Raw genomic sequence first — 22,816 nt, 5'->3', positions numbered from 1 at the left:
CAGAGAGGCAGGCAGAGAGAGGAGGAAGCAGACTCCCCACTGAGCAGAGAGCTCGATGCGGGGCTTGATCTCAGCACCCTGAGATCATGACCTGAGCCAAAGGCAGAGGTTTAACCCACTGAGCCATCCAGGTGCCCCGGCATTGCCACATTTTAAAAGCACCATCCCGTGTATTCAAATAGTCCATATTTAATTTATGGCACATAGTAATCCCCTTTCCTTCTTCTTATGCCTCCATACATAATATAACAACTTCTAGAAAATGTACCTTACAGTGTTATATGTCACCATGCCACAGGACATGAAGTAGAAAGGCAACTTTTTCTATAATGCATAAAAAATAAATTAAAATTATTCATAAACATGATTGAAGACAAATATTTCTCCCTGGCTTAAAAATCATTCTGCCGCAACTGCCTTACTCACACCCCTGGTGTTTTGACTGGTAGAGCCTTACATTTTGGTGATTTTAATCTTTAGTAACACTGTGCTTTCCTGAATCTTGTTCACACTTATTAGTTGCCAGATGTAGAAGTTATTTTAAAATATTATTTTCAAAGATATCACAATGTGACAGGAAAAGGTGTGTGCCAGTAATAGGTGGTAGATTGGGGATGGTGGTGCTGGGGTGCAATCTGAATGACCCTTCTTCAAACAAGCTTACAAAAGCAAGTCACTCTCTCTAATTAGGCAATATAAGCAGATTATTTCTTCTGGAATACCACATATATTTATCATTTTCAAACCAGATAAATGAAATGCAGCTTAGTTAATCATTAAAATGAAGTAACAGATCAGTTCCCTATAAGCATGAAATCTAAACTTTTCTACTAGTTGCTTGTTAAAGAGAAAAAAACATTTTTACTGTAAAATCATATTTCTATGTCTTTCCCTTTCAAATGATTTGTTTTTTCATGGCATGAAGAAAACAGACTTCCTGGAAGTAATCTTAGGAAATAAGGAAAAACTCGAAGAGAATAATGTTAAATACTTTTGCCAAATATACTTTAACATTCGTTGAATAAGTGTAATATTTCTATCAGGTTGATTTTCATGCAAGCTTTGAAAGTCAGCCAATATTTAGAATGGGCCAGAGCTAATAACGTGTTTGATTGTCCATCATTCCATCTCTGTTCCCATCTGTCTGTGAAGTCTAATGATTGTTGTGAAAGACATCACAGATGTTTTTCATCTTCATTTTGAGGCATACATTTTATTCAGACTTACTATTATGTATTTTCATTTCCTGAAGTTATAGAAGCAATGTAGATGGAATCATTTCCAGCTGGAAAGGCAGCTCTTTTTTCTTCTGAAGCAAGACTGGATTCTGTGATGCCTATTTCCAAGGTCGTACTTTGACAACTGGCATGTAGATGGGCTGTTTTTGACCTTTCTATCTTATTTTTCACTATCCATCTTCTCACCCTTCCTAACCCTCAACCCTGGCCTTCTCAATTAAACACCTTTCCAAGATCTACATCCTTCTTCTGTAGTAATCTCCCATCAGAATTTTCTAATCTTGTAAACCTTCCCACCATCTCTGCCTACAACAGGCCATATGACTTGGAAACTAGTAGATTAGAAATCAACCCTATAAATTGTATAAAGTTTATTAATACAAAGAGTAGGTTAATGCATTACATACCCCAGAAATATTGCATTCAAACCAAAATTCCCCAATAGAATTACTCCTTAATCACAGAATCTCAGGCCTAATTGGCAATTGTGGAGGATTGCACTACTCAAAAAGCAAAAATTCCCAACAGACAAATTCAGTGAACATCTTTATTAGCATAGAGATATAATTTTTCAAAAAGGATTACTGTGATGTATGAATTTATTATTTTAAAATCAGAAAGTGAAAGCAAATATAGAATAAGTGGCCTTATTTTAAAAATTAACAGGTTTTCTAATGGCAAGGTTTATCTGCTACCTCATTATCACTCCAGAATAAATTCTATCATAATAGTTCTACATAATAAAATAAATAAGTACCGGGATGCCCGGTGAGTTCAGTGGGTTAAAGCTCTTTCTTTGGCTCAGGTCATGATCCCAGGGTCCTGAGTTTGAGCCCTGCATCAGACTCTCTGCACAGCCAGGGAGACTGCTTCTCCCTCTCTCTCTCTGCCTGCCTCTCTGCCTACTTATATGCTCCGTCTGTCAAATAAATAAATAAAATCTTTCAAAAAAAGTAAGTACCTCAAAAACAACTGATCTCTTCTTTTGAGCTGTGCCCTCACCTAATTAGAAAAATTTCTTTTTCATAAAGAATAAAATTTTAATCCTAACAAGAAGCCTCTTGACATACAATGTTTTTTTGTTTGTTTTGTTTTGTTTTGTTTTTTGCCACTTTTATAAATGAGTCCTATGTTTTATTGTTTTTTTTAAGGTAGGGCAAGGAGTATAGGAGTAGTTACTTTCTGAATTAAGAAAACTCACTGGATATAGGCTTAACTTTTCATGATACTTCCAGAGTAGAAGATGATCTAGGAAGTATAATTTGATTGCCGAAACATTTTACTTTTGTAAGAGTTAATGTATGATAGAACTACTATTTAAATTCAAACTTTTTCTGTCCAGGACAGATGGTCATTATACATACAGTGTCAAGCTAGTTACTACATCTGATCTAAAGTTGTCTTTGTGGGATTTTGATCTGTTAGTAGTTCACGATTTCTAGAGGCATCAGAGAAACTAGTTTGAGGTAGATAGATAAGCTAGGTGGTTAAGTGGAAAGCACTATGGGTTTGGACTCAGACAAACTTGCTCAAATCTTGGCTGATATATTTTCTAGCTGTGTAATTTGGGGCAATAATTTACATTTCTGGTCATGTTTCCTCTTCTTTAAAACTGGAAGAGTTATAACAACTAAATGATAACCTTTTATAATACATGAAGTGGGAAAATATATAAATATTTATGATAGACTGATCAATGTCTGATAGGTACTCACAATATAATAATCACTTTCTACCCTTTCATTTTTATTTCTATGAGCTTACCCAAGCTGAGGATTCTCATGCCATTATCTGAGACTTTCAGGGTCAGCTCTTTCTGTTAAGTACAGGCCGTGATTAGTGTTATTATTAGAGTACTTAAACTCTAATGATAATAAACTTCAAAAAGACAAAATAATTCACAATAGATTTTTAGGTAAATACAGTGAAGATCATATTAGTTTGGGGGTCCGTGGCAGGGGGAGTGTAAGGCATTGGAAATCTCTCCTAAGTGTTTACTGAATGTTGTATCCTTGCTATTATCTGCAAAGTGTATTAGTTCCTTATTGAGCTGATATTGCACTGAGCTTAAAGAAATGAATCACATGGATTGGATGACAAGAAGGAAAGATATAACAAAAAAGTGGCCTAGTTATAATTTGGCTCAAGACAGAGGCTCAGGGTACTTAGGAAAATCACACTGAGAGAGCAATCAAATGAAAGCATAGTCTAATACTTGTGAGGTAGCTCAGGGGCAAAATTGAGTTCACCTTTTATTCATAGGCTCTTTTATAGCCCTCTGCTATTTAAAGACATTTGTCCACCAAAATGAGGTACTTAGGTTCAGTCTCCCTGATTTACTGTCTATGGTGTTTTTAAAGGAGATATCAAACTATAGCGATAAACTAGTGAGTTTATCCCCCTTTACGCTGATCTAATTGTGTGCTCTGGTAAAAATGTCCTCACAGTTGAGATATGCTTTGTGTTGAGGTCTTTCCCTTCCTTGTGCTCACCTATAAAGTGATTGCCTCAACTAATGTTAACCTATCTGTTTTCAACTCTGATAAGTGTTATCTGAAATTCATTTATGCATTTCAGAATGAGGTGACAAAATAGTGGTATGCTTTTGATAAATCTCCCATACAGTATGGCAGCAAATGAGTCATTCTTACAAGTGGTGTAGACTTTATTGTCTTACATGACTTATGCTTATAGCCATACACAAATCACACAGAACTACCAGAGGATTTTTAGTGTTTAGTCATAATAAAATAACAGATTTCAAAGATTGTTTCCATCAAGTCTGAATGAGGTCGAAGAAGGAAAGGATTCCCAATAAATAATTGGTTTTAACTCCATGTCAGTGAATATGAACAATTGTATACAAAATTTTAACAAGGGAACCCTCTTTTTGTTTTGTATGTGCTTTAAGTCTGTGAAATGGAACCTCTGAAGAAGTTGGAAAGCTTTCTCTGAGGGTTTAGTATTAGAGGCTTTTAGTTTAGAGAAAGAAAATAATCATTGTCTAGATCTCATGAGGCTTTGTTTAGTGTTAGTTCAGCTCAATCAAGAGTACATCAATTCATTTGTTCAACAAACATTTATAGATAAATACTGGTGAATCTTGTATGCCCCAAAAGCCAAAAACCCAAAACAACTAATTGAAAAAATAGTAGAAAATTGTTTATTCATTATTTTCCTTTAATAAAAAAAATCTAATTTCTATAACATGGAGAGTTTCTACAAATGTCTAAGTAAAAGATAACTCAATATTTCAAAGTCGGCAAAGAATTATCATGCAGTTTGCAGAAACCAAATATAAATAAACAAGGAAAATACACAACTTGATGTATAAAGAAATGAAGAATAAAACAAAGCAATATCATATTTTACATATCATACTGACATATGAAAAAGAAAATGTATAATACTCAGATGGAAATTCAAATATGTGCACCTTTTTGGAGAGCAAATTTTGCAATATCTACCCATATTTTAAATACATACACCATTTGATTCAGCTAATCACACCATAGGAATCTAATGCGCTAATGTATTTGGATAAGTAAAAAAATACTGAAGCACCTGGGTGGCTCAGTCTGTTGAGCATCTGCCTTCAGGTCAGGTCATGATCTCAGGGTCCTGGGATGGAGGCCCTTGTATAGCTCCCTGCTCATTGGGGAGTCTGCTCCTCCTTCTCTCTCTCCGTCTTCCCCCACAACCACTCATGTGTTCTCTCTCTCAGAAAAATAAATAAAATCCTAAAAAAATAGTTATTTATTTTTAGTATACCTTGGTTTATATAAGCTAAGAAAAGGAAGCAAACTGCATATCCCTAATAAGTGAATGAGAGGAATTTACATGATTATGGTGTATCAATGCAATGGATATCACAGTACTGTTTTAAAAACAGTTTTGTCTATATTTGCTTTTAAAAACAAGTTGTCTATATGCACTGATATGAAACACTACCCAAATATGTTACTAAATGATAAAACTAAGGTGCAAAACATTGGCATAATATTATCTTATTTGTTTAATATGGATGCAAATACAAAACTCTGGGATATGTAGTCATATACTATATCTGAGATTTCAGAGTGATGTTTGGGTGAGAGGGAGAGGTATTTTTACTTCTAAATTTTTTAAAAGATTTTTTTAATATTTATTTTAGAGAGAGATGAAAGAGCACAGAGGCATGGGAAGAGGGAGAGTGAAGATGAGAGAAAATCTCAAGAAGACTTTCTGCTGAACATGAAGCCTGATACAGGGCTCCATCCCATAACCTCAAGATCATGACTTGAGTCAAAATCAAGAGTTGGCCACTCAATTGACTGAGCCATCCAGATACCGCTACTTTTTATTTTTTATTTTATTTTATTTATTTATTATTTTTTAAAAAGATTTTATTTATTTATTTGACAGAGATCACAAGTAGGCAGAGAGGCAGGCAGAGAGAGAGAGAGGGAGGAAGCATGCTCCCCACCAAGCAGAGAGCCCCATGCGGGGCTCGATCCCAGGACTCTGAGACCATGACCCAAGCTGAAGGCAGAAGCTTTAACCCACTGAGCCAGCCAGGTGCCTCTCATTTTTAATTTAATTTATTTTTTTAATTTTATTTTATTTTTTCAGTGTTCCAAGATTCATTGCTTATGCACCACACCCAGTGCTCCATGCAATACGTGCCCTCCTTAATACCCACCACCAGTCTCACCCATCCCCACATCCCCATCCCTTCCAAAACCCTCAGTTTGTTTCTCAGAGTCCACAGTCTCTCATGATTCATCTCCCCAATTTCCCCCAGGTCGGTTTTCCTTTCCTTCTCTTATCGCCATTCATGTTATTCCTTATCCTCCACAAGTAAGTGAAACCATATGATAATTGACTTTCTCTGCTTGACTTATTTCACTCAGCATAATCTCCTCCAGTCCCATCCATGTTGATATAAAAATTAGGTATTCATCCTTTCTGATGGAGGCATAATATTCCATTGTATATATGGACCATATCTTCTTTATCCATTCATCTGTTGAAGGGCATCTTGGCTCTTCCCACAGTTTGGCGATCGTGGCCATTGCTGCTATGAACATTGGGGTACAGATGGCCCTTCTTTTCACTACATCTGTATCTTTGGGGTAAATAGCCAGTAGTGCAATTGCAGGGTCATAGGGTAGATCTATTTGTTTTTTTTTTCCTAAAGGAATCTCCACACTCTTTTCCAAAGTGGCTGCACCAACTTGCATTCCCACCAACAGTATAAGAGGGTTCCCCTTTCTCCACAACCTTTCCAACAGTTGTTGTTACTTCTCATTTTTCAAAAAGATTTTATTTTTAAGTGATCTCTGTATACAACATGGGGTTCAAAGTTACAACCCTGAAATCAAGAGTCCTATGCTCCACCAACTAAGCCAGGCAGGTGTTCCTTTATTTATTTTTTTTTTCCATTTTTAACCCTTCAGATGATTTGAAATGTTTACCTTGTGCATAGTAAACATGACATTTTGAGAATTTAGAATGATTAGAGGGGAGACTGCATAAAAGTGAACCAACATTAATTAGGCATTCACTACTTCTCAGGCATTATATTTTTGCAGTATATGTGTCTCTACTTTCATCCTTTCAACAACTCTTGAAGGTAAATATTATTTTTTTTCCATTTCACAAATGAGGATGCTAAAGCCCAAAGAGGTTATGTTGTTTGGCCAATGTTACATAGCTTATGTTAATGAGACTAAATGTGGAGTGAGAGTAATAATAACAAATGATATAATAACAACCATTAACTTTCAGCACCAATCATGTCCATATATATCTATATCTATATCTTTTATTTATTTATTTATTTATTATTTATTTATTTATTTGATAGAGAGTGAAAATGAGAGAGAGAACACAAGCAGGGGGAGTGGGAGAGGATAAGCAGGCTTCCTGCTGATTAGGGAGCCCGACGCAGGGTTTGATCCCAGGACCCTGGGATCATGACCCAAGCCAAAGGCAGACGCTTAACAACTGAACCACCCAGGCACTCCTATAATATATATCTGTGTTGCCAATTGTCATATTGATCTAGCTCCCTTATAATTAATGAAATTGGAGTTCGAAGAAGTTATATAATTTATTAAAGGTAACAGGGTTGGTATTTGAGCATAGTTCAGTCCATTTCTAAACACAAATTTTTTTCACTATTCTACATTATTTTCCACACATAAGGTTCCTGAAAGATATATGACAAACAAAAATACATATTAGAACTTTCTGCAGTAGTCCGTGTGAGAGTTCAGGAAGAGAAAAAAAATTGAGCAAGATTTCATAGGCAAAATCAATAAGACATGATGAGTAACTGGACATTATGGTCTGGGCTGAAGAAAAAGTCAAAGATGATCATAAAGTTTCTAGGTAGCTGGTGATGGCATTTATCAAAATAGGAGATAGAAGAGGAATAGTTTGAGAGAATGACAAGGTCATTTTCACATATGTTCATTTTCTGATGTATGTGGTATATCCTAGTGGAGATGTCTATTAGGCAATATAATATATGGCTTTTAATAGTTCTATAATTGTTATTGATGTCATCCAAGTTTTAATTTCATAATTATCAGTAATTCCTCCTCTCACATTTAGACCTATAATCAAATTCTATAACAAAAAATATAGCATTACCGTGTCTCCTTACCTATGTCCCATTTCCATTTACAATGCAGCCCCTAGCTCTGGCCCACATTATTTCTTGCCTTTAAATTTTCAATAGCATCTAAACTGATGTAAATCTGATAATTAATCTCTTTCCTTTCTATCCGTGTTATGCACTCTCAATTAATCTTTTTATTTCTTTATTTTTAAATATTTTATTTATTTATTTGAGAGAGAAAAAGAGCGTGTGTGTGTGGGCATGCATGGGGGAGGTGCAAAAGGAGAGGGAGAAGGAGAAGCAGACGCTCTACCAAATGCAGACTGGATGTGGGGCTCAATCCTAGGACCCTAAGATCATAACTTGAGCCCAAGTCAGACACTTAACCAATTGAGCCACCCAGGCACCCTTCTCAAATAATCTTTTTTAAAGTATAATATATCCCTGATAAAAGCAAAACAAAGAAAAGAAGTACTCCAGGCCTTTGAGTACCCATAAAATAAAATTCAAACTCAAAAACATAAAACAAAAAGTTCACCATGACTTGACACCAATTTTCTTTCTAGTTTTCCCTTCTAGTATTGTATCAGATTGGATGAAGCTAGACAATTTAGAATACTATTTAATCTCCCCTAAAGTCACACTAAACATTCATACCTTGTTGTTTTTGTTACTAATTTATTCATTTGTTTCTTCAGCCAGTCAGCAAATATTTATTTATTGATTTTAACAAATATTCAAAAGCATCTATTATGATAATGGTGATAGAGATTGAAACATACACATGAATTCAAGCTATATTTAGCAAGTAGAATTTACAGAAACTGGGTTTTGAAGTAAAGAAGTATAGAGATCAATACTAGCTTTCTGGTTTACCCAGTTGGAGATTTCTAAGAGATACCAGAAGAAAACTACCTTAAGGTGAGTGTGGAAGATTATGAGTCTGGATTTGCACATATTGAAATTGAAGTATTTTGGGTGTATCAAAGTGGAGATATTAAGTTGGCAACTGGATATAGAAAGCTGGTCCTCAGAACTAGAAATAGAAATTTCCATCTCATACACATGCTGTTGATAATGGAAATCATCGGCAAAAAAAAAAAAAAAAAAAGATTCACTAGGGAGAAATTATAGAATAAAAGAAATGATGGCCTAGAATTGAAACTCCAGCTTTTAATAGAAGGGGATAAATGAGATTGACTTAAAAAGGAAGCAGAGAACGTGGAGATGCAACATGGGGGGTTAGGGTGATAGGAGAAGAATAAATGAAACAAGATGGGATTGGGAGGGAGACAAACATAAATGACTCTTAAACTCAGAAAACAAACTGGGGGTTGCTGGGGGGAGGTGGGTTTGGGAGAGGGGGAGGGGGTTATGGACATTGGGGAGGGTATGTGCTATGGTGAGTGCTGTGAAGTGTGTAAACCTGGCGATTCACAGACCTGTACTCCTGGGGATAAAAATGCATTATGTGTTTATAAAAAAAAATTGGAAGGGGAGGCGAACCATAAGAGACTATAGACTCTGAAAAACAACCTGAGGGTTTTGAAGGGGTGGGGGTGGGAGGTTGGGGGAACCAGGTGGTGGGTAATAGGGAGGGCACGTATTGCATGGAGCACTGGGTGTTGTGCAAAAACAATGAATACTGTTACGCTGAAAAAATAAATAAATTAAAAAAAAGTGAAAAAAAAAAAAGGAAGCAGAGTTGTCATATAGCTAACTCTGATTATCATGCTTACTTTTCAAAAAATGGTAAACCAAAATTACAGGTTAAAACATTAGATTGTTAGGAAAACCTATCAGAAACAGACTGCTCAGCTTATAGTAATTGCAAAGTAAACATCTTTAATGGATATTCCCTTACTTTTTTTATGGGACTCCCTCCAAAGCATTCTACCTTTCAAGGACTTTGTACTTCTGCTATCTTTCATAGATGACTGTATGACAATAAAAAGTGAATAAAGATAAATGCAATATGGAGTAAGATATTTGATGTCCTAATAACTGTCAACAAACTTTTCCTATATACTCCTGTTGCACTGTTTAGCATTGTTTATTGTAATTATCTGTTATAATTATCCATTATAATTATCAATCCCTTCAACTAGGCCAGTACTGTTTCACAGAAATATAACACAAACCACATATGTAATTTAAATTTTTCTAGTAGAGGGATGCTTGGGTATCTCCAGTCAGGTAAGCAGCTGGTTTCGGCTTGGGTTATGATCCCAGGGTCCTGGAATCGAGTCCCACATCAGGTTCCTTTCTCAGCGGGGAGCCTACTTCTCCATCTGCCCCTGCTCATGTGCACTTTCTCTCTCTCTCTCACCCCCCTCTCTCTCTGTCAAATAAATAAATGAAATCTTTGAAGAAAAAAAGGAAGAAAAAATAAAATGTTCTGGTAGAGATATTTAAAAAGCAAAAAGAAACAGGTGAAATAACTTTATGTTAATATATTTTACTTAATTATTTAGTCCAAATTAATGTCATTTCAACATGTTGTCAGAATAGAAAATGAATAATGAGATATTTTACATTCCTTTTTTGTCTCTTATGTCCTTTTTTGCCTTTTATGTCTTCAAAATCTGTTATATATTTTTTATAGTTACAGCATATCTCAATTTAGACTAGCCACATTTCAACTGCTTAGTAGCTATACATGGACAGGAGATACCACACTGCAGCAGTGTACAGTGAGCTCCTTAAATATCCTTTAAAGTTACTGTTTAATAATCATGTCAAAAAATGAACAGAAGTTATGAACAGACACTTCTCCAATGAAGACATACAAATGGCTATCAGACACATGAAAAAATGTTCATCATCACTAGCCATCAGGGAGATTCAAATTAAAACCACATTGAGATACCACCTTACACCAGATAGAATGGCCAAAATTAGCAAGACAGGAAACAACCTGTGTTGGAGAGGATGTGGGGAAAGGGGAACCCTCTTACACTGTTGGTGGGAATGCAAGTTGGTGCAGCCACTTTGGAAAACAGTGTGGAGATTCCTTAAGAGATTAAAAATAGAGCTGCCCTATGACCCTGCAGTTGCACTACTGGGTATTTACCCCAAAGGTACAGATGTAGTGAAAAGAAGGGCCATCTGTACCCCAATGTTCATAGCAGCAATGGCCACAGTCGCCAAACTATGGAAAGAGCCAAGATGCCCTTCAATGGACGAATGGATAAGGAAGATGTGTTCCATATACACTATGGAATGCTATGCCTCCATCAGAAAGGATGAATACCCAACATTTGTATCAACATGGATGGGACTGGAAGAGATTATGCTGAGTGAAATAAGTCAAGCAAAGAGAGTCAATTATCATATGGTTTCACTTATTTGTGGAGCATAACAAATAACATGGAGGACATGGGGAGATGGACAGGAGAAGGGAGTTGGGGGAAATTGGAGAAGGTGATGAACCATGAGAGACTTTGGACTCCGAAAAACAATCTTGAGGATTTTGAAGGGGTGGGGAGTGGGAAGTGGGTGAGCCTGGTAGTGGGTATTAGGGAGGGCAAGGATTGCATGGAGCACTGGGTGTGGTGCATAAACATCAAATTCTGGTACATTGAAAAGAAATTTAAAAAATAAAAAAATTATATAAAAAATCAAGTTACTGTTTAGGTACTCACTTCCGTACCATCAGTCTATAGCTCAGAACGTAGTAGTTAGCAATTACTAAATAGATGAATAAAATACATGTTTATGGTAATATGGGATTGCTTTTAAAATTACAATTAGTTTTATTATGTAAAGGTGTAAAAATGAGGAAAGAACAGGAAGTGGTGTATATATATGTGTATATATATATGTATAGTAATACATATAGTATATAGTTTTATATACACACACACACACACACACATAGTATTATATAGTATATATAATATATATTTATTTTTCCAAATGGGTCAGTATATAGTATATATATATATATGTATATATATATATACCTGTCTACTATAAGGTGTTAGGAGGACAGCAAGATGTTCACCTTTACCTTGTTTCTACTATTTCAGCATCTAAAACATCAAATAGGAAAAAATCATCTGTAATGTTCCATTTTTGTTACACATGATATGTTCATGTACCTTTTATATTACCCCTTCTAGGTAATAGGGGCATTTGAAGGATAATTTGATTATCCCTTTCTGGTTCATCTTGTTATCCCCTGCGGTTCAGAAAACAGTATACTCACTCCATATAGATTTGTCCCATCCTTTGGGGTAGATTTCCTCAGGTCTGCCTTTCTTCTTACAGTTTATTCACCATAATCTCTGAGGAATCTACCTACTGCTTGTATAGGTCTCAAAGATAGTAGGTAGAGGTGACCTCAAATAAGAGAGCATAGTGCCAAAAATGTAATTTTCATGCATAATCAAAATATATATACACAAAAGTTGCCAGAGAAGGTTTTGGGTAAACTGTATGGTGCAGAAAAGCAAAGCCACTAAAGCCAAGTATTCGTTTTTGTCAGGAGCTAGCTCTACTCTTGGAAATAGGTTATCAGAAAATATAGTGTTTTCTATTTTATGTTAATGCCTTTATTCTAAATGCATTTTTACATGAAGAGTGAGGACAAGTATATCTAGAAGATCTCTAGAATACTTAAATACTATTATTTACTCTCCTCTCTCCAGTGTTATTAAAGATTATTTTTTTGTTTCTTGACTTGTTTTTTGCCTTTCACCCCCATCAAATTGAAAGGTCCATAAAAGCAGAGATCATGTCTTTTTTTTTTATTAACCAGTATATACTCCACATAGTACAATGTTGAGCATGTAGAAGTGTGCTCAATAAATGTATATTGTATTAATGAATAAATGGGATTTTTCACATTGTTATAGAATTCACATTTTTTTGCAAGTGGATGATCAAAATTTAACTTAGAATTAGGGAAAAATACACAGTACAATAAATTTTTAAGACTTTTTCCTTTAAGTAAACATGATATACTGAATATTTTTTCAAATAACTAAAGATTCTGCTGAATTTCTGATTATTTTAAATTCAATTTGACTTATACTCATAATTTGTGGAACTAAATAAACCCTACCCAATTATTCTTCATTCACTATATACAATGATGCACTGCTTTTTCTTAAAAAAAAGCGAAATGAATGAAGAAGTGACTTAATATTTTACTTTGGAAGTATAAGTCTTGTTTTTCTTTTGCATATGAGCTGAATTTCACTGACCTACTTAGATGAAATTTAGCTAAAATTTAATTATGAAAAAGGAACTGTACTAAGCAAGAATCTCCAGACCAATTGGCAATTGGAACCCCAGGTATGCTGATGGTATATTTCCAGTCCAAGTCCAGAGGTTTGAGAACTAGAACAGCTGATGGTTTAGTTCCAGTTTGATCCCAAAAGCCTGAGAACCAGAAGAGGTGGTGGTCTAAGTTCCAATCTGAAAGCCATGATGCCTGGGACCCATGAAGGTCTGATATTTCAGTTCTAGTCTAAAAGCAAGAAAAGTTCCATGTGCTAACTCAGTCAGACAGTAATAGTTCCCACTTACTTAGGATATAAGAATGTTTAGCTTCCTTGCATTAGGGAAGGCAATGTCTTTGTTCAAAATACCAATTCAAATCTCAGCCCAGGGGTGCCTGGGTGGCTCAGTGGGTTAAAGCCTCTGCCTTTGGCTCAGGTAATGATCCCTGGGTCCTGGGATCAAGCCCCACCTCAGGCTCTCTGCTCAGCAGGGAGTCTGCTTCCTCCTCTCTCTCTGCCTGCCTCTTTGCCTGCTTGTGATCTCTGTCTGTCAAATAAATAAATAAAATTTTCAAATCTCAGCCCAAACACCCTCACAGACACATCCAGAATGATATAAATTTTTTTTCAGAATGATATTTGACAAATATCTGAGCACCCTATGGCCCCCTCAATTTGTAATATAACAGTCATAATCGCATCTATTCCCACCAAGGAACATTTGAGATGTTATAAATAATAACTTTTATTATCATTGCATTGCTCTGCTTAGCTCAGTCAAATCTTGAATCTTTGCAAAAACTATCTTGTGATTGTAATATATTAAAGTGAACTAACAGTTCTACAGAGTTCAGCTAAGTTTATCCACAGAAAATAGTGTGATTATCTAATATAATATTTTCTTGGTTATAAAGAGCTATTGCATAATTGGTTAATTTTGTAACATCTAGTAAATTATGGAAATTACTTCCTTGAGTTTTCTCTACTGGCCTACAAATAGGGGCAGTTCTGCAGCAGAACTTAAAAAAAAAAAAACCTCCAGTAATTAGAATATTTAGAATAAAAGAAGTTTCTGGTTGAAGCAGGATAAATGGGAGAACATGGAGATATGCTCCTCTCTTTATCTACCTCTTATACTCAAGACAACTCTAAGGCTCCCACACAGAGGGCTGGGGTTATATAAAATAGAATTTGGTGATCACTATGTATTAAGGTAGTCAAGTTGTGACTATATATGCTATGGAAAAGATACTATAGTAGTGGATTCACCAGACTTTTTCTCACATGGCATCATCTACAGTCTCCAGAAGATTTGCTAAAAGCACAAGGCTATGTCTGATATTTTAGAAGATCTTGAAATGGCATAGTATGCGACTTGCAAAAGAGTGTGAGTTCACTTCTAATACAATCTGTACTATCTTTTTTTTTTCCCTTTTTATTTATTTTTTTTTCAGCGTAACAGTACTCATTCTTTTTGCACAACACCCAGTGCTCCATGCAAAGCGTGCCCTCCCCATCACCCACCACCTGTTCCCCCAACCTCCCACCCCTGACCCTTCAAAACCCTCAGGTTGTTTTTCAGAGTCCATAGTCTCTTATGGGGGAGGCGAACCAATCTGTACTATCTTTTAAACTGTGCTGATGTGTGATGAGAAATTCATGGGGACTGGGCTAAGAGGATGGACCCATTTGGAAAAATAAATTTGGACCTTAGTGTGCCTTAACTCAGACTGGACTTCTGATTCTGTCTAAGTCTACCCCTTACAATAGCTAAAATAAGTTGCTTGTAAAACACAATCTTCTGGGACATCTGGGTGGCCTAGTCAGTTAAACGTCTGACTCTTGATTTTGGCTCATGTTGTGATCTCAAGGTCCTGGGATTGAATCCCACATGGGACTCCCCACTCAGCAAGGAGTCTGCTTGTCTCACTCCTCCTCTGCCTTGCCCCATTCATGCTTTCTCTCTCTAAAATGAATTTTTTTGTTTGTTTGTTTTAAGACAGGCTTCCCGCACTTCTGTCCCATATTGATTTGCCTCTGTGGAGTTTAACAATTAGTAAAGAATAATGCATGTAGAGATTCATAGGACTATTAGGAAGATCAGTCCTGGTGAACTAAATAGATCATTTTAACCATGTGTAGCTGATTTACAGATTTAGGTGTTGTAATTTAATTACTATAACTTAACTTTCAAGGGAATTAGAGTTGTATCTTGGATTCCAGATAATGTCTTCTTTTTTTTTTTCCACGTTGCTACAAAAGTTGGGTATTCATCCTTTCTTTTTTTTTTTTTTATAAACATATAATGTATTTTTATCCCCAGGGGTACAGGTCTGTGAATGTCCACGTTTACACACTTCACAACACTCACCATAGCACATACCTTCCCCAATGTCCGTAACCCCCTCCCCCTCTCCCAACCCCACCTCCCCCAGCAACCCCCAGTTTGTTTTGTGAGATTAAGAGTCATTTATGGTTTGTCTCCCTCCCAATCCCATCTTGTTTCATTTATTCTTCTCCTATCCCCCTAACCCCCCATGTTGCAACTCCACATCCTCATATCAGGGAGATCATATGATAGTTGTCTTTCTCCGATTGACTTATTTCACTAAGCATGATACCCTCTAGTTCCGTCCACATCATTGCAAATGGCAAGATTTCATTTCTTTTGATGTCTGCATAGTATTCCATTGTGTATATATACCACATCTTCGTTATCCATTCACCAGATAATGTCTTCTAATTCAGCCTCTTTAGTTTGAAAAAAAATTTTTTTTCCATTCATTGTAAATACTGATTGTTACATAGTTGGATTATTTTAGCAGTAGCACTGGTACTTAAATATATTGCAGAAAATGAGGAGACAGGGGGTGAGATAGTAAAGCATTTTATCCTGACTGTACCAAACTTGAGCATTTTGTCTATCATAGCACAGAACAAAGGATTTTCTATAAATGGCAGTAGGTGTCTTCTCAACAAATGTTTCCTTCCAGGACAAGGATTTAAACTTTTGCTTTTGTTTTGACATTGTCCCTCATTGTCTCAAGTTCAGCATTCTATACCAATGGCTATACTTAGAGCTTTTCTGAGGATCTTCTGAGCAGTATAAGAATTAAAGTGGATCAGTCCTTCTTTTATGAAAGTTCTTCCAATTCATTTCATTGATTCAGTTTTTATTGACCTAAACCTCACTGGGTTCTTGCTTGGCTCTAAGCCCTCTAAGGGGATGTTATAAATACCTGAAAGATGTGTTTAAGCTTTGGCAGTGGTTTTAATTAACCATACAGATGTCAGATACTAATGATACTGTTGGGGAATAGAACTGATACTTCCTATATAGACTCACTGTTCACATGTTCTTTTTATAGAGTTGTATTTTAACATACTGTATCTGACATAGTTAGTATATAGTTCAAGGCAAGCCAATCTTGTGTGGTAGAATGTGCATAGACTTTGGAAATAGATAAGCCTGGTCTTGAGTCTTACCTCTATCACAGTGATTGTATGGTCTTAAGCAAGCTACTTACCCTTCCCAGGTTAAATTTTTGTCATTAAGACAATCATGGTACCACATGAATTCATTCCTCAGCAACCCCTATACGAGAGCATGCATGTACACACACACACACACAATGCCTGTGTGTGCACACATACATGCATGCACATAAAGCAGATAAGGAAAATAGTATTAAAATCACAAAACACTATTTTATTGTTTCTCCATGAAAATTTTCTCCTTGAATTTTGAAGAATTTTTATTTTGTTTCTAAATGAAATGTGAAAGGGGCTTTTCCAATGCTAATGTGACTTTACTGGTTCACAAATTAAATTCTATGTATATTTATTAGAACCAAATTAAGATTATGAAGGAAAACTGAAAAACAATCTGAGGGATTTGAAGAGGCGGGGGGTAAGAGGTTGGGGGAGCCTGGTGGTGGGTATTATGGAGGGCATGTGTTGCATGGAGCACTGGGTATGGTGCATAAACAATGAATTCTGTTACACTGAAAAGAAATTAAATTAAAAAAAATATTATGAAGGAACTTACATTATGGTGATCAATATGTGATAGTAATATAAGCCCATGAATAACAAGGCATTTATTTATTTCTTTGTCTGCTTATTTTTAAGCACTCTAATAATTTTTTAAACATTTTATTTATTTATTTGATAGAGAGAAACAGTGAGAGAGGGAACACAAGCAGGGGGAGTGGGAGAGGGAGAAGCAGGCTTTCCACTGAGCAAGGAGAACGATGTGGGTCTCAATTCCCGAACCCTGGGATCATGACCTGAGCTAAAGGCAGAAAGTTAATGACTGAGCCACATAGTCACCCCTAGCAAGGCATTTTAATGTAATGGCTTAAATAATCTTATTCAATATATTCTGGTCACTCTAGTGTTGGTTGGAAAATAAACCTAGTGCTTTTATTTTAAATGCAACTGTTTAAAGATTAAAATGCTTCCTTTTACCCAGGTGCAGTTTGGAAATTGAGTTATTGCCAAACATCAGAAAGTGCAAACTAATACACATTTTAAAAGTTTTTTTTTCCCATCAATATAGAATGTTGTAATTGAACAAAACGGTGGTCATAGAAAATAAAATTAACATGGAATTTTATTGTTGAAGTTAGGAAAACTCCTTTTATATTCCTTTCTTTCTTTCTTTCGTTTTTTTTTTAATTTATTTTTATTTGTTTATTTACAGCATAACAGTGTTCATTGTTTTGGCATCACACCCAGTGCTCCATGCAGTACGTGCCCTCCCTATTACCCACCACCTGGTTCTTCAACCTCCCACCCCCCCCACCCCCCTGCTGCCCCTTCATAACCCTCTGGTTGTTTTTCAGAGTCTTTTTTAGAGAAAGTAGAAAAATGGGGAGGAGGTGACAAGGGAGAGAATCTTAAGCAAGTTCCATGCCCATCTTGGAACCCAACTCTGGGCTCCATCTCACAACCCTGAGATCATGACCTGAGCCCAGATCAAGAGTCATATGTTTAACTGACTGAGCTACTCATGTGCCCTAACTTATGCTTTTCTCATCTTGCTGTTCAGGTTGTCCATTTTGGATGGTTGGTTTGCTATGAGTGCATGTCATATACTGCTAATAGAAAACTTAGACATTGTTGCTTTTTCTACAGCCTCAGATTTATAGATGTGAGGCTGTGTAGAGATTAAATTTAAAGACAGCTCATTAATTTGAAATTCTTGTGGTAAGCTTACAAAATAGAAAAATAACATTAAAATGAATCACAATTGACACTTTAAGAGGTTGTTGTTTTGGCAATTATTCCTTTTCAGGGTGCAAAACTAAAAAAAAGTACTTTAAATTTTAACAAAACGATTATTTGATATAATCTTCTGTTGGGATAAGACATATGTAAAGGGATACTAGTAATCAAAAAGATCTCAGATTTGCCTTCCATTAAAGGACTTGTAAAGTAATACAACCATCTCTGAAGAGCAATTCTAGTTTAATGCAGGAAATGATTTTTAGTTATGCTAGAATGATAGAGGAAAAACTGAAGGAAAAAAAATTTGAGTTAGTGAAATGATAAAGCATTTTTGAAAGTTACCTGTACTCTATAGGTGTTTCCAGATAATAATGCCTTATAATTTTCAGGTGTTTTGCAACCAATATATCAATCACATGTCAGTGCAGCATGCAGGTACTTTTAGGATAGAGCTTAGGAGAAATTTAGATGTATAAAGCAACCCTATATAACAATTAGTAAGAAGTAATAAAAGAATACCATGAACGATTAGAACATGCTAATATACAATTTTTGCACACAAACCAATTCAGCAGTCTTTTCTTTCATCTCTAGAAATATTGTTATTTAAATATTTACCATTCAAGTGCAGATTTATTCATTCTAAAATTTGTCACCTAAAAAAACTACATCATGTTTTAAATGTGTGAATGAAAAGATTCAAGTTTCCAAATTTAAATTTTTCAAATTTTATTTGAAGAGACATGTGCCTTCAAACTCAAAATCCTGAAGCAGATATTATTTTATATTAACTATTTAGAGCTTCCTCATCTCCAAAATGTGTTCAGACTAAGTTGGATATAGTATAGTTGGTAAAACATGAAAGGTTTCTTTAGGTTTAAGAACACATTTCTGGTTTATAAAAATTTAAGCTTTCTCTTAGAAAACATCATTGTATTTATGTGCGAATATGTGAATGGATGAGTGTGATTTTCTTTTAAACTGTTGAGCTAGGTTAGTGATAGCAGTTTAAGAAAACGTGACTTTCTTGCATATATATCAAATCGCTTTATAGTGTTATATCTGAGTATGACTAGACTTTGAAATACTTCTTAAATTGATAATGTCAGGGTCTCTAGTTAAACTCTTCAAGTTCTACTGGCTTAACGTTTGATTTGCTTTAGTTATGGAAAAAGAAAAAAAAAACTATTGGGACTCCATTTTAGAGGTGCCTGGCAACAGACAGGTAGGAACGTCTTTGAATTACTATTTTTCATTACTGGAAGGTCCCTTAAGACCTCATTGGGAAGAATTCTGTCTGCCCCAGATAAGAGTCTCCTAGCAGTTTAATGTGCCAATGAGTTGTGCTCAGCAGCTCAGGATTATCATATTGCAGCTATTGAATAGTTCCAAACCATATGTTTCAAAGGATGGAAAATGTGATATGTGACATATTTCCAAAGAATGTTGATGAAGAACATTAATATGCTGATTATGTAGAGGGGGAAATATAAAAAACTGAATTATGTGAGATCAGCAATGCTTTAAGATGGGGAAAAATTTATATAAGCAGTGGGCACCTCACAGAGTATACAATTACATGTCCGCTATAGTCCCTCAACACTAAAGTTAACCATTCTCGTCACGTTTAAACACCAACCCTTGGAATAATAGACTACACATGCACTTTTAAGAGAGATGGTGATAGAGCCTAGTTAGATTCTCTTTCAGATAAGGATTAATATATGTTCTATCCTAAGGAGTCATCTTCATAATCTGTCTTGACTAAAATTAACTGCAGCCTTATTAGCTTCTGAGGTTGTCATCATAATTTTGAAAAATAAAGCAAGATCCTGAATATGATGCTTTTAAACAAAAAATGATGGGGAAAAAGTGCATTTTCTTTTTTTGTCTTGAGAGTCCTCCTCTTATAAGTTAAAGAACTCAGTTTACATTCATTTTTGAAGAAGCTAAATAAGATGTCTGACATATGTTACACACATGCACTTAGCATAGAATGTAGTTTGTCATAGAATGATGACATAACTCTGAGGTAGAGTTAAGTAAGACCTTTAGAGGTCCAAAGGACTAAAAAAAATCATTCCCCACTCTCATCATTGATATATAATTAAATACAAGTTTAAAGAAACCCCATGGTGCCTACCTTGATGATATCAAATTATTTTAAAGAAATGTTTTAGTGGTCCTATTTTGTCAGTATCCTTAGCATGTTTATCTACCTATTAGATAATTCAACATGTAATTTTCAAATATTACAGTTCAGTAGACCATGGCAAGGCCAGCTGCCCTGGTGAAAGGATAGAAAGAAAATGTAGGGACAGAAATATTTTCCATAGGAAATACATGAATGTCTCCCTGATGGTGGGAATTTAAATGAAATGTGGGAGTTGACCATGTGGGTAGCTGAGGAAGTGTTTCCTAGGCATAGGAAAGAGCAGATGTAAGTATTCTGAGCCTGGACCATGCATGTTATGTTTGGGGTATAGCACGGGGCTAGAGAAGAATGAAGAGTGAGGGAGGAAATTTCAGGTAAGAAATAAAACATGAAAATGCTGAGGAGTAACAGATGGCTCTCAAGCATCAGGATTATTGCCCTTAAGAAATCAGGCAGTAATCCTTAAATGACACTCAGAATATCAGTATGTAACTAAATCTGTGTCCAACATCAACTGTATAAACATGGCTTTTTGATCTCTGAAGGCCACTGTACAGACTGGGAACACAAGGAACTCAAGATGTCTAACATAAGTAACATTAGGTTTGCATGAAGGAGACAAATGGATAAAAGTTAGAATTATGAAAACACAAGGCAAATAAAAGAGACAGTTTTTATTTTTTTACCTTTAAGCACATGACAACAAATTCAGTGCTTATCAGTTCAACTCACAAACTGATCATCATTTTGCATAAGGTATAGAGAAATTGATGGGATCTATTAAAATACAGAAACTTGAAGTTTTACACAAAGGAAACCAATGAATGATAAAACCCATTGACAGCACTGGCAGCTAACACATTTTTATTATCTCACAATGTTATTTGAGTACAATGGCATATGGACATGAGCAGAATCTCTAAGGCCAGAAAAGAGCACTGGGTGTATAATAGAAATTCAGTGAAATATATGGTCATAGTCATAGAGGAATACTGAATTTACCAATTTATTTATTTTTTTATTTTTTTTATTTTTTTTTCCATTTTTGAATTTACCAATTTAAAACATGATCAAATAATCACTTTTATCCAATTTTTATCTTCACTAAATTGGGGACTGAACAGACCAAACTGTTTGGAGTTGGAGGCATTATATAGCACTATATTATCATTAATCATGCCAGGTTCAAGCATTAGCATTAATCATTCCAGGTTCAAGCAATTAGTGAGAATTGGTCAAGAGAATGGTTTTATCTTTTTATTTATTTTTTAAAATTTTATTTTAGAGAGAGAGGGAGAGAGAGAGCACAAGCAAGAGGGGCAGAGAGAAAGGGAGATTGAACAAGCAGACTCTATGCAAGCATGGACCCCAATGCAGGGCTCAATACCATGACCCTGCAATCAGATCTGAGCTGAAACCAAGAGTCAGCATATAGCCAGCTGTGCCATCCAGTTGTCCCCAGAATGGTTTTAAAAAAGTCAAATTTGTTGTTTGACATTGTGAAGTTATAACCTAAATATGTTTCAATGAAAATACTTGATCATACATGGAGATAAAGCCCATAGGTTTTTCTCTCTTAGATCAAAGATCTAGAACTGTCTTATTACACAGTTTACATTCACATGTACTGCTTTATACTTTTCCAGTACTTTTATATATGTTCACCTTTTTAAAAAGATTTTATTTATCTTATTTTATGAGAGAGAGAAAGAAAAGAGAGAGAGAGAACACAGGCAGGGGGTGTGGCAGGCAGAGAGAGTGGGAGAAGGAGACTCCCTGCTGAGGACCCTGGGATCATGACCTGAGCCAAAGGCAGATGCTTAACCAGTTGAGCCACCCAGGTGCCGTATATTCACCTTCTCAATGAGATTTCTGTTGCCTTCCTCTTTAAATGAAAGCCCTTCTCCTGCCCTGCCTTATTCCACACTTGAATCTCCTAATCCTGTTGCATTTTTCTCTGTAATCTTATCAATTTATATTATACTATATTAATTACATGCTTTAAAAAAAATTCCTCCCCCTTCTAATATCTAAACCCCATAGCAACATGACTGGGTGACTTGACAGGGGCCATATAGAAAATTAGTAGCAGTTTAAAGCAAACTAAAACAGTGTCCTGATTGCCAGACCTATATTTCCCTTGCAGAATCCAATTTCTCTTTTGACAGTCATTCTCCAACTTAGAGCTGCTCATCAGAATTACCTTTGGTACTCTAAAAAATTATGCCTGCATCCACTCCCAGAAAATCTTGATGCAGATTGGGGATCATGATTTTTATCTCATTGTCCTCTTCAATAAATTAAGTCCATTTTCAAACAAATGTTTCAACAATAAAGTGGATGGGAATCAGACAGA

This window comes from Meles meles, chromosome X (assembly GCF_922984935.1).
Source record: "Meles meles chromosome X, mMelMel3.1 paternal haplotype, whole genome shotgun sequence".
NCBI lineage: Eukaryota > Metazoa > Chordata > Mammalia > Carnivora > Mustelidae > Meles > Meles meles.
Note: the sequence above shows the minus strand (reverse complement) of the source record.